This window comes from Marmota monax, unplaced genomic scaffold (assembly GCF_021218885.2).
Source record: "Marmota monax isolate L192 unplaced genomic scaffold, Marmota_monax_Labrador192_F-V1.1 WCK01_AAM20220418_F8-fsc00178, whole genome shotgun sequence".
Taxonomy (NCBI): domain Eukaryota; kingdom Metazoa; phylum Chordata; class Mammalia; order Rodentia; family Sciuridae; genus Marmota; species Marmota monax.
In genome coordinates, this window is record NW_026694501.1 from 7,054 (window position 1) to 20,411 (window position 13,358).

At 43.1% G+C, this 13,358-nt stretch overlaps 1 pseudogene; it reads right to left on the bottom strand.

Moving 5' to 3' along the window:
* Positions 1-358: 358 nt before the first annotated feature.
* LOC124076217 (vacuolar fusion protein CCZ1 homolog) lies at positions 359-10,103 on the bottom strand (annotated as a pseudogene).
* Between the last annotated feature and the right edge of the window lie 3,255 nt (positions 10,104-13,358).

Genomic DNA, 13,358 nt, shown 5'->3' on the forward strand with positions numbered 1-13,358 from the left:
AGCCAGCTCCCTTTAAGAATTTCCACATAAATATTTAAAATCTAAAAACTTCAAGCTGGGATTGTGACTCAGTGGTAGAGTGTTCACCTGGCATATGTGAGGCACTAGGTTCAATACTCAGCATCTCATAAAAATAAATAAAAATAAAGGTATTGTGTCCATCTACAACTAAAAAAAGTTTTTTAAAAAATCTAAAAATTTCAGGGGACCATCAGACTGAGTAGAAATTTGGTTCTTCAAAGCAAGTATTTCTTTACTATTGTCATTAATCCAGTCAATTAAGTGACCAAGAACTTTCAATGCTAAACAAAATGTTTGCTGAGTTTTTTAAAAGATGTTTTCCACGAGCCATTATCAGTCACTCCAAATAGAATCTGCTATGGAACTGCATGGTACAAAGTTTCTTGCCTTTCTTGACTTCAATGACGTTAGCATTTTTTTTTTTAATTCAAAATAACACATAGCTTCTGCTGATCAGACTTTTCCTCAGCAACCCAATAATCCCTCACAGTTTTCATGATTCCTTTGTCTTCTCTGCCCTGGTAAAATCTAGGTATTTCCTAGAATCTTCATAAAATCTGGATGAGGAAATTTAAGTGATGCTCCAGGCATTTGCCTCGTGGATTTTCTCTGCTAACTTCACGTGGTTGAAATAGATAAACTGTGCACCTTTTCCAGACCCAGGTATTCTTTTGTTGATGTTAAACTGCTCACAAACATCAGATGGGGCCCAACAGTGCTATCCAGTATTCCACAAAAATCCAGTGTTGGCTCTATGGAGACACAGATCATAAAGCACACAGCCACACAGGGCCTTATAAACAATTAAACGGAGCTCTTCATAAGCGTGTCTGTATTTACAAGAATTTGGGGGATCCACATTTTGCTTCTAGATTATTAAGGTTCAAGGGTCCAGTAAGAAGTCTTAAACGGGGTTGAAGATTCCCTGGCATTTCTGCTGACTGGAGAATTCCCTCCTGCCAACTCAGGTTCCACATGTGTGGGAAACAGAGAGTAAGTAGTGGGTGTTTGTACAAAATTCCCGAGTCGTCTTGTTCTGTCCACTCCAGATAGCTGGACATTATGGAGAAATGCAGTGTATTTGACCATATTGAGGTTTTTCTCCATTCTGTTAATAAAGGCCTGGATTTTCATGTAACTCATTTTATTCAATGGGAAGAAGCTGATTGCACCAAAAATGTCAACTAGGACACATGTCGACAAATGTGGCATTTGCAAAGACCAACAAAAGAATCCCTCTCATCTGTCTTTGAGGAGCTGGACACCTCCATAACCCACACTTTCAGAAATGTCCCGTTCCAAGGCCTGTGCGAGCTGTGGCATGGCTGCAGCATAGACCGCAATCCTGGTCCCGCAGCCACTCCTGGTTTTCCAGTTTTACTTTTGCTTTTCAGTTGTAGGATTTGGAACAACCCTAACCATCCAGAAATTTCCTTCTGGTTCACTGAAGAACTGACAGTTCTGTGTATGTCAAGATTTTGCAGGTTTGGATGGATTAAAGGTCCCTCCCTGGCGTGGCCCGAATGGTGGATTGCAGATGAAGCATGGCAGCACCGGTGGGAATCACCTCTCCAGAGTCACAAGCCCAGTCCCAGCCAGGCCACCCACGCCCTGTCTCGGCCCCCTCCTCCCTCAGCCCACCCAGAGACAGTAGCTGGAGGTGATTACGTTCGTTTTATTCCTTTTTCTTACTAGTTTCTCTGGCTAGAAATTGCAATCTGATGTTGAATAAAAGTGACAAAAGCTGACATCATTGTCTTTTGCCTGATGTTCGTGGAAAGGCTTTCAGTCTTATTTCTTTGATCTGATGCTAACTGCAGCATTTGAACAGGTGTCCTTTATCACAGAAGAAGTTCCCTTCAATTCACATTGGGTTGAGTGTTTCTATCAGGAAAGGGTGTTGGATTTTGTCAAATGCTTTGCATCTCTTAGGGTGGCGTATTACACTGATTGATGTTCAGTGTTGCTTTCCTACGATAAATCCCCCTTGCTTACAGTGTTATGGTATGTTATCCTTTTAACATACCACTGGGTTGGTTTGATAGCTGGGGATTTCCCCCCTATATTCATACAAGGTACTGGTCTGTGGTTTCTTTGTGCTATCTCTGACTTTTGTTTCAAGGTAACACTAGGCTAATAGAATATTGTATTTTTTTGAAAAAGTTTGAGGATTGGTGTTAATTTTTCTTCTAATATCTACTAAAATTGCCAGAGAAGCTGTTTCAATCAGGGCTTTTTCTTGGTTGGAAGTTTCTTGATTGTTGACTCAAACTCTTTGACTGTTATAGGTCAATTTAGATTTCCTAGTTCTTAAGTCGATGGTGTGTTTCTAGGGATCCGTCCATTTCACCTAGGTGATCTACTTATAATCTTTTCCATTTCTTCAAGCTCCATGGTAACGTCTCCTCCTCCACTCCTGCTTTGACAGCATTCTCACGCTGTCAAGATCAAGTCCTAAGACTTGTCAAGTCCTAAGTCAAACGACCTACCCAGAGGTCGAACCCTCTAACAGGTCCCTCCTCGCCTACAGTTAATGGAACAGGACAAATTTCCTCATGGTGTGTATTCTGCCTCCTGCCACGAGAAACATGCTCAATTGTGTACCGCTGGTGCTTCCCGAGTGGTCCCGCTGACAGCCTGGCGCTGGCCTGGCCTGGACTTCAACCCCAGCTCTGCGCTTCCCAGGCTGGGCCTTCTTGTCACATCACTATCCCTTCATCTCAGTTCCTAGTATGAGACAGAGGACCTGCCATCTCAGAGAAGGCTGGTAGAAAGCAATTGCATGAGGCCAAATGCATTGCAAGTAAGTAAATGGTGCCTCTATTTGTTGGTACATTTATATTTTTAGAACCAGTTTAGACTTACAGAATAACTGCGAAGATTATATAGGGTTCCCACAGGCCCCACACCCAGTGTCCCCTGTTATTTCTCTTACATGGTGCGCTTGTTAGAGTTAATACTGATACATGGTTACTCTCAGCTGAAGTCCACAGATGGTCCTACTGTCCTTCTCTGTTCCAGAATACCACTCAGTGAGATGTTGTGTTTAGTCATTACGTACGATGGTCCCTCTGGACTGTGACAGTCGCTCAGACTTTCCTTGAGTTTCATGACCTTGATGATTGTGAGGAAACTGGTCGGGCTCTTGGTAGGATGTCCCTCAGGAGGGCTCTGTCTGGTGTGCTTCTCATGACTAGGCCAGGGTTGTGTGTTCTTGGAGGAAGACCCCAGGGGCCAAGTGCCATTTCGCTATATCCTGTGAACAGTTGCCACTGTCTGCAGGACTTGTCACTGTGCATGTTGGCCTGCATCACCTGGCTGAGGCGGTGTCTGTCCGGATTCTCCATGGTAAAGGTGCTCTTTTCTTAACCTTTCTAGGCTGTAAAATTTGGAATGAAGTCACTATGTGCAGCTCATGCTTAAGGAGAAGTTATGTGCCACTTCCTTGATGGTGGAGGACCTCCATAATCATTTGGAATTCTTCTGCATGAGATTTCATTTTTTTAAAGATGAGTTTAATCTGTTTACTTTTTAAATTTTTATTTATTTATATTTTATGTGGTGCTGAGGACTGAACCTAGTGCCTCACACATGCGAGGCAAGTGCTCGACCACTGAGCCACAATCCCAGCCCAAATACATTCTTCCTCCTCCCCTTCCCCCTCTCCCTCCCCTCCCCCTCCCCCTCCCCCTCCCCTTCCCCTTCCCCTTCCCCTTCCCCTTCCCCTTCTTCTTCTTCTTCCCAGGAATTGAACCCAGGAGTGCTTTTAACCAATGAGCCACATCCCCAGCTCTTTTTTGTATTTTATTTGTAGACAGGGACTCGCTGAGTTGCTGAGGCTGACTATGAATTCATGATCCTCCTGCCTCAGCCTCCTGAGTTGCTGGGATTACAGGTGGGCACCACTATGCCAGGCCTGCATTAGATTTTTGTGTCTTCTCCTCCATTTATTTATTCAGTTGTTTACTTATGCAAGTATGACCTCATATATTTTTATTTTATGCTATAGGTTATAATGCATTATTACTTCATCTATTTCACTGTTCAAATTATTCTAGCTTTGGCCACTGGGAACACTGGGAGTTGGTTCTGTGTCTCTTGGTCACACCCCCCATCAATGTGGAATTTGGGTGGAGGGAGATGTTCTGAACGTTCCTCCATTTTCCTTTCTGGCACCAAAAAATTCATCCTTTATGTTTTCTTCCCAATCCTAGAATCAGTGATTTCTTCAAAGACCTCTAATCTTTGGAGACAAGAAAATGGTATTGGAGACTGAGATCTGAATGCTAAGCATGATCATTTCTACTGGTGAATCATTGCTACTGAATTTCTCTACATAACCCTGTTTATACACGTATCTATTGATTTCTATATATGTCTACATATAGCCGTCTATACCTATATAAAGCTAAACTTGAGCTTACACCGAAGCCTCCAACCCTAATTCATTGCCATATGGCTCATTCTAGCTTCCTGTCCTTGCTTGTGCATAAACTCTGACTCTCCAGCATTGAGAAAACTGGCTTCCGCTGTCTGCCAACCATTTACTCAGCTGTTCAATTCTAGTATACAGTATCAGAATTGCAAATGCCTACCCTCATTGGAAACAACTTGATCGACTAGGAATACCATGCTTATGTTTCTTTTGCCTTGGGTCTTACAGACTATATTTATTTCTAAAGTTCCTAAGGTTGGCAACTTTCCTCCTCCTCCTTCAGTGAGGCTGTTTCATGTACCTGCAATACAGTTAGATTGTTTTGCCACCTTTGGTATTCTATCCTGGGATCCTAAGAGACTTTCTTAACATATTGCATACAGTTAGATTCATTTTTTTTTTTTTTGTAGAGCTGGGAATCGAACCCAGGTCCTTGTCCATGTGAGGCAAGCACTCTACCAACTGAGCTATATCCCAGTCCCCCCCACATTCATTCTTTATGTTGTGAAGTTCTATACATTTTGACAAAAGCCTAATATATAGGATTTGGGTGATTATGATTAAAACTGCAATAAATATTTATATTGGGGTTTTGTGTGACTATACATTTTATTTGGATAAATACCTTTAAAGGCACAATGGCTGGATTGTGTGGTAACAAACTGCCAAGCTGTCTTCCCAAGTGATGGTATCATTTTCCATTCACACAGCAATAAGCATTTCAGCTATCATGTATCCTTGACAGCTATCTGTGTTTTGAATTTTATGGATTTGGGCTATTCTAACAGGTATTAGTAATATCTCAAAGTTGTGTTGACTTGCAATTCTTTAGTAACAGACAATGATAATCATCTTTCGTGTGCTTGTTTGCCACCTGAACATCTTATTTGGTGAGATATGTAGGGAAATCTTCTGCCTGTTTTTAATTGGATTGTTTGTTTTCTGGTTGAGTATGCAGAGTTCTTGACATGAGGTTACCACTCCCTTATCAGATACATGTTTTGTAAATATTTTCTTCCAATCTGTGGCTTGTCTTTTGGTTTTCTTAACAATGTCTTTCTCAAAGCAGAGGTTTTTAATTTTAAGAAAGTCCAACTAACTGATTTTTTTTTTCTTTAATGGGTCATGCTCCGGTGTCATACCTAAAAACCAGTCTGGAGAGACCTCAGCAAGTTGGCCACCTAGGAAGCTCCAGACCCTTCTTCTTCCATAGAAACTGAAAGTGACAAGTGACCAAAATGACTGCATAGGAGCTCTGGAAATCAATCAAACATGTGTAGCAACAAAGAAAATGCTCAACCAAGAAAATGCCACATCCAGAATCAGAGGTGGTTTCACTCCCCCTTGTCCCAACATGGCATGTCAGGAAGAGTAGCCCAGTTCCTAGTTCTCACCCTTGGGACAGAAGGGACAATGTACAATTTGTTTGCTATGTTCTTATCTGCTGGGGAGCTACCCTGGAGACTGTGCTGTGTCCCCTGCCTCAGCGTACAGAGGAGGACTGGTGGCAGTTTGGATCTCAGACTGTTGGAAGCCACAGAAGGCAGTGGAGAGCACCCTGGAGCGTGAAAAACCTTGGGGACCTGGGGATCCAGGGGTGCCGAGGCCAAGAGATTATGGGGGATGAATAAGTAGGACACTCAAGGCCATGAGAAAGTCCAGAGTGGGATCCTGGGGGAAATTAAGACATTCAACAGCAGCCATGAATGTGGGGAAATTTTTTAAAAAGCACAGACACAAGTCCACAGAACACATGTCCAGAAAATATCTAAGAAGACTTAATCCCCTAACAAGGGTTGATTACAAAACTCAGGGGCCCAACAATTAGTGGAGGTCTTCCACACCAGTCTGAAAAGGCTGGGAGAGGTGGCTATTTTTTCAGATGCACAAACTTCAGGGCAAGACATACAAAGAAACAAGAAAACATGGTCTATTCAAAGAAACTACAGATCTCCACAAACCATCTGATTAAACACACATATTAGACTTAAATAACTGTCCTAAATATTTTCAAAGAACTAAAAGATGTAGAATTCTCAGTTGTCTTTTTTTTTTTCCTGTCAGAACTTTAAATATATCATCCTGCTTCCTTCTGGCCTGTGAGTTTTCTGCTGAAAGCTCTGTTACTAGTCTTATCGAGGATCTCTTGGGTAGAATGAGTTATATCCCTTGTACTGCTTTCCAGATTTCTCTATTTGTCTTTTGACAGTGGGGGTATAATGTGTCTCACTGGGAATCTCTTTGGGCTTAATATGCTTGGATTTCATTGAGATTTTTGGATTTGTATATCTATATCTTTCCTCATATTTGGAAAGTATTTAGTTTTTATTGATCTCTTAGTATCTAGTTTTTATTATATCTCTTCCCCAAGTATGAGGAAGAGAACATTCACAGAAAAAACAAAAGGGAAGAGAATTTGTTACCACTAAACCTCACCTATGGGAAATGCTAGAGAGAGTCCTTCAAGTTGAAATGAAAAAGTACTAGACAGTGCTGGGCATGGTGGCATATGCTTGTAATCCCAGCAGCTCAGGAGGCTGAGCCAGGAGGATTGTGAGTTCAAAGCCAGCCTCAGCAATAGTGAGGTGCTAAGCAACTCAGTGAAACCCTGTCTCTAAATAAAATACAAAATAGGGCTGGGGATGTGGCCCAGTGGTTGAGTGCCCCTGAGTTCAATCCCCAGTACCACCACCACCAACAACAAAACAATGCTAGACAGTAAATAGAAGCCACAGAAAAATATAAAGTTCTCCAGTATAGACATAGATATGGACAATATAAAATAGCATTATAATTTTGATTGTGCTCCATATTTATTTTCTGAAATATTTAAAAGAAATACACAAAATATCATAAATTATTACATATACAATGTATATTGGGTATATAATATATTAAGATGTAATATATGACATCAATAACAAAGTGGGAGAGGAAAGGATTATACTTTTTGTATTCAAATGAAGTTAAGCTGTTATCAATTTAAGACAGATTTTTCATAACTTTTATATTATATGTAATCCCCATGACAAGCAGAAAGTAAATATAGATTATACAAAAAAGTAAATGAGAAAGAAATGAAATATGTCACTACAAAAATCAATTGGACACAAACGAAAGCAGTAATGGAGGAATAAGAAACAAACAAAAAAAACTACATAGAGTTAGGGGTACAGCTCAGTGGTAAAGCCCTTGCCTGGCGTGTGTGAGGCCCTTGGGGTGGAAGTCAGTCTACAAAGTATACAGGAAACAAATATGTCAAATTCGCGTTTCTATCAGTAATTACTTTAAATATAAATGGATTAAGCTCCTTAATCCAAAGACATAGATAAGTGATTATTTAAAGAAAATCAGGAAGAAAAAAAAAAGAAAAGAAAAGAAAATCAGGACCCAACAAAATGTTGTCTACAAGAAACTCACTTAAGATCTAAGGACATGCACAGATTGAAAGTAAAAGTAAGAAACAAATGTTCTAAGCAAACAGTAACCAAAAACTACACTAATATCAGACAAATTAGACTTTAAGTCAAAAACTTAAAAGTGACAAAGACAGACAATATATAGTGATTAAGAGGTCAATTCTCCAAGAAGATATACTCTTATAAACATGTACACCAAGCATCAGACTTTCTAAATACCTGAAACAAACATTGACAGAATTGAAGTGAAAAATAGACAGGTCTAGAATAGTAGAAGACTTTAATACCCCACTTTTCAATATTTATAAATCAACTAGTGAGAAAATTAATAAGGAAATAGGGGACTTTTGAATGACACTTCAGAACCAACAGACATTCATGGAACATTCCAGAAAACAATAGAATACACATTCTTCTCAAGTGCATTCTTCTCTAGAATAAACAATTCAAAACACAAAACATGAACTTAATATTTTTAAAAAATTTATCTTTGAGTAAGCACAATGATGAAGTTCTTTTTTATTAAATATTTTTTTAGTTCTCAATGTACCTTTATTTTTTTTTTATTTATATGAGGTGCTGAGAATCAAACCCAGTGCCTCACACATGCTAGGCAAGCGCTCTACCACTGAGCTACAACCCCAGTCTGCAGAACTTAATAATTTAAAAACCTTGAGATTCTATAAAATATCTTTTTAAATTATAATGGAATGGAAATAGGAACCAATACAAGAAGGAAAACAGAAAATTTCACAAATATGATGACATCAAGCAATTCACTCTTAACCAATGGGGCAAAGAAGAAATCTGAGGGGAAACTAGAAAATATCTTGAGATAAATGAAAACAAAAACTCCATATCTCAAAATTTATTAAGTACAGAAAAAGCAATGGTACTGAGAAAAGTTATAGCTGCAAATGCTTAGCTTGAAAAAGAATGGTCTCAATCAACAAACAAGCTTCACAAGTTAAAGAACTAGAAAAATAAAAGACTAAACTAAAAACTATCAGAAAGAAGAACATGATATAGATTAAGACAGAGAAAAATCAATGAAACCAAGAGCTGGTTCCTTGTAATAATAAAAAAAAAATGACAAATCTTTAGCTAGATTAATAAAAGAGAAATGAAATCAGAAATGAAAGGGAAAATTACTTCCAATTTTACCTAACTATCCAATTTTATGCAAGACTTATGAATCAAAAATTGTACTACAAATTAGATAACAAATTGGATAAGTCAGGTGAGATGGACAAATTCCTAGAAACCTAATAATTGAATCATGAGGACCTAGAAAGTCTAAATAGACAGAGGTGGGGGCTGGGGTTGTGGCTCAGCAGTAGAGCACTCGTCTCGCATGTGTGGGACCCTGGGTTCGATCCTCAGCACCACGTAAAAAATAAATGAGTGAAATAAAGGTATTGTGAATAAATATTTTTAATAAATAAATAAATAAAACTAAATAGACAGAGGCTTAATTAGCAATCAGAAACCTTCCCAAAAGAAAAAACAAGACCAGATGGTGAATTTTACCATTTAAAGAAGGAACACCCACGGAGATTGAAGAAGTCTGTGTTCCTTGTCGCTCCATGATAGAGGATTCAAGCAGCAGGAATACTGCTCCTCTGTGAGGTGGGAGGAAGAGAGATTTCACTAAAACTCAATATTGGACCATCCGGGGTGTCTTAGAGACTCAGAAATTTAGGTCCATTAAACAAAGAAAAAACACTACACTGGAACCAAGCTGATTGTGGCAGCAGCAACCACGGTGCTCATTTAGTGCAGAGGGAGGGAAGACACAAAGAAATACAGATAGATTAAGTCCAGAAAATCCTGAGACCAGAAATCAGCCTGACCTTAGCTGATGCAGAGGCTGCACTGTGCACTGGTGCATGAAAAGCACCCTCACCATCTTTCCCAGTTGCTGCAGGAGCCAGGAGATCTGAGCAAAGACAGCTACATGTCCTGGCAAGCACCTGCCCATGACCTGGTTGGTACCTAACAGAATAAGACTGAAACAGGCACAGAGAATATTTTACCCATGGGGATTCAAGTCAGAAAAGCCAAGGGGAGCCTGGCTCACTTCCCACTGTGAGTCGGGCAGCTCACAGGACCAGCTGAAGGTGGGTCTGGAGTTTGATGAGGTGGGTGTAAATACACTCAAGGAATAACCCTAGGAAGCCTGGGAAGGCTGTGTTCATGGGCAGCAGAGGGGGATAAGGGTTGGGCATCCCTACCAGTAGAATCCTGTGAGATCCAGACTCCAGCAGAGATCGGCAATTGCCAGGCCCTAGGGGTGACCTAATCTCTCAGAGCAGTCACCAGCCAACAAAGCCCCTGAGTCCTGATTGGACCTAACCCCCTGTCAGAGCTCCATCCCCAGACTCTGCAGTGGCCACCTAGGATGTGCCTCCACCTTGTCTGTGCAAACTCCTGCTGATAGAGCCGCCATCCCATCCTACCTCACACTGGGGAGAAGGAAAGCAAAGAACTTTTGAACTCCCACTGGCAACTTGGTAAGCAACACAAACAGAGGCAAGGCTTAACAACCCTCGCTGTCACACTCAGCACAGCGCTCAAGAAGAAATGGAAAGGACGTTGGGCATAGACAGTGACCATATATTCTCATTGATTATTTTGACAATCTCAGTGAAAATGGTCCCTTAATTTTTCATGAAGAATCTCTTTTTATCAAGCCAGGGGCAGTGGCACACGCCTGTAATCCCAGCAACTCAGGAGGCAGGAGGATCGCGAGTTCAAAGCCAGCTTCAGCAATTTAGTGAGGCATTAAGTAACTTAGCAAGACCCTGTCTTAACATAAATTTTAAAAGGACTGGGGATGTAGCTCAGTGGTCAAGTGCCCCTGGGTTCAATCCCCTACTACTAATCATCACCGTCATCATTATCATCATCATTTTTTTCAGTTGGTTTTTTCACAAAAGAAATAAAATTGACAAACCCTTAGCCAAGCTAACCAAAAGAGAGGGAAATAACTCAAATTATAAAAATCCATAATGAAAATGGAAATATCACCACAGATGCTACTTAAATACAGAAGACAATCAGAAACTATTCTTGATTCACACAGCAAAGTATCATGTCCCACCTGGGGTCATGGGACCACATGCATGAAGGGTGGGGTGCTCGGTGCTCCCTGGCAAAGCCTGCCCCCCTGCACCAACCTCCCCATGAGCCCTCTGGTGGCCTGGGGCTCCTGCCTGAAACACACCCTTCCAGCTCCTTGAAACCCCTTCCAGTTTCCAAAGGATGTCCACCCGCACCTCTGTCCCTTCAGCCTGGACATCTTCCTCGCCTCCTCTCCTGCATCCTCAGCACTCAGATTAGACATGACCTCCTACAGAAAGCCCATCTGGGTTCCCCTCAGCTACAGGAGCCTCCTCCAGCCCCCAGGGCCTGGTGGGCACCACCATGCCCACGCTGATTCCTCTAGGTCTGTACCCCCAGGTCACCTCTCTCCCATGGCCACACCATAGCCCTGGGAGCACAACACTTGGTGAAAGCGTCATGTGGTCTCAGAACCAAAGCGGAGACAGAGGTCCAGGTGGATGTCAGCACCCCATGAACTCAAATTCCCACTCTGACCAGGACACACTGGGAAAGCCAGCCTGTTCCTCTGAAGGCCACAGGCTCTCAGGAAGCTCTGTGGGGCCTCCAGACCCTGCTCTCTCTCCACAAGAAGGCTCCCCTGAAGCTTCAGAGTGTGCCCGTGACATGGCTGATGACAGCTGCCCTCACAGCAAGTCCCCAAGCAGGTCCTGGCCGGTGTGTGCTCTCAGCCCATGCAGGTCCACCCAGCAGTCCCCGCTGAGCTCCCAGCAAAAGCCTGATTCTCCCATCTCACCTGCCCTGCATTTCTGCCCCACCTCTGCCCACTGCTCCTGCCTGGAGACAGCTACACTGGACTCCTCCTGTGCCCCCAAGACAGTGGGTCCATTCCCACCTCCACCCAGAGCTCTCCCAGCAGGCACCTGCAAAGCTGGCCCCTGTCCTGATGGCCACGAACCTCTTGGTCTCAAGGGGTGTCCTTGCACCTGCTAGGACCTGTGCCTGAAGCCTCCTGGGCAACTCCCCTGGGCTCAGCCTTGAGTTCACGGAAGGCCTCAGCCACAACACCCAGCCCTTCTGTGCAGAAGATGATTCCATTCCTAGGGTCAATCTTGGGGGACAGGAGGTCCCACTTTTTCCTGTCCAAGCAAGGTCCAGGGCCATGGGGCACATGACACAGCGGGACACACACACACACACACACACACATACACACACACACACGCAGGAGCAAAAGTGGAATCAGAAACTGAGGCAGAAGCAACCATCAGGGCTAACTCTGCCCCAAGGCAGCCCGCAAGCAGAACCCGACTCCAGCGAGCCAGGCGCAGACCTGCAGGAGATGCCACCCCACAGGCTGCCTCCAGCTCCCTCAGCAACCAGAACTGCCCAGCAGGCGTCCCAGAACCCAGAACAGGGTTGCCACAGAAGTCAGACCCCCAGCAGTCAAGATTCACCCCTGAGCCCTAGCAGCCCAGCCCAGGGACCACCCATAGCACCAGCCCCCAGGGGCGACCCCGCACAGGTCACAGCCGGAGCTTGGTGTCCGCTGAGCCTCCAGAACCTCGACCTGGAGCTCTAGGGCACCTGGTCCTGCACAGGCCACCACCCGACACAGCTGGCTCCCTGGTGACCAGCCCCAGCCCCTGTGTCCCCTCGAATGGTTGCATCACGCACAGTGACAGGGCCACTGGGGAGGAGCGTAGGCCTGCAGCTTCTCCTCCAAGGGTTGAGAAGGCCGGAGCTGGGGACGGCAGGCAGCAGCAGCACTGCATGGGGGCGGGGTGACACCCGGAGAAGCCGCCTGAGGCGGGAGCAGCTCAGAGCCCAGGATGGGAAAGGGAACAGGGAAGAAGTGGGCCCTGGGAGCCGGTGGCGACAGGGAGGGTCCTCCCAGAGCAGCCCCAGCCTCGGGGAATTGTGCGGAGATAGCGGCAAAGGTGAGGGCAACGTGCAAGCAGCCTAGCCGGCTTAGCTGTGGAACAGTGCCGCCCGGTGGCGTACTGGCGGAACTGCGCCTCTCTCTTCGGTTATTCACCATTGAACCAATTAGCATTCCCTGGGTATTTCACACCAAGTGGATTATTCTGTAACACCTCCTTCCTATTAAAATTTTTTTGTTTTCAGCAATAATCACGAAATAAAACAAATAATAATGATAATCATAAAATAAAATCAAAATGTGTTTACTGTCTGTAATATTTTATGTAACAACATCATTCATTGTTCAGTAACAAGTAAATTTTAATAAAACTGAAAATAATCTGCAAATTGCAAAATTTAAGAAGCCACTAAGTTACACCACGGATGTAAGTTTTCTTTATTTATTCATCAGTTTCTAAATAATTTAAAAACAATGTTTGCACTTTAGAATTCAAATTCAGTGATACAGTTCATTATATATATATATATATGTATGT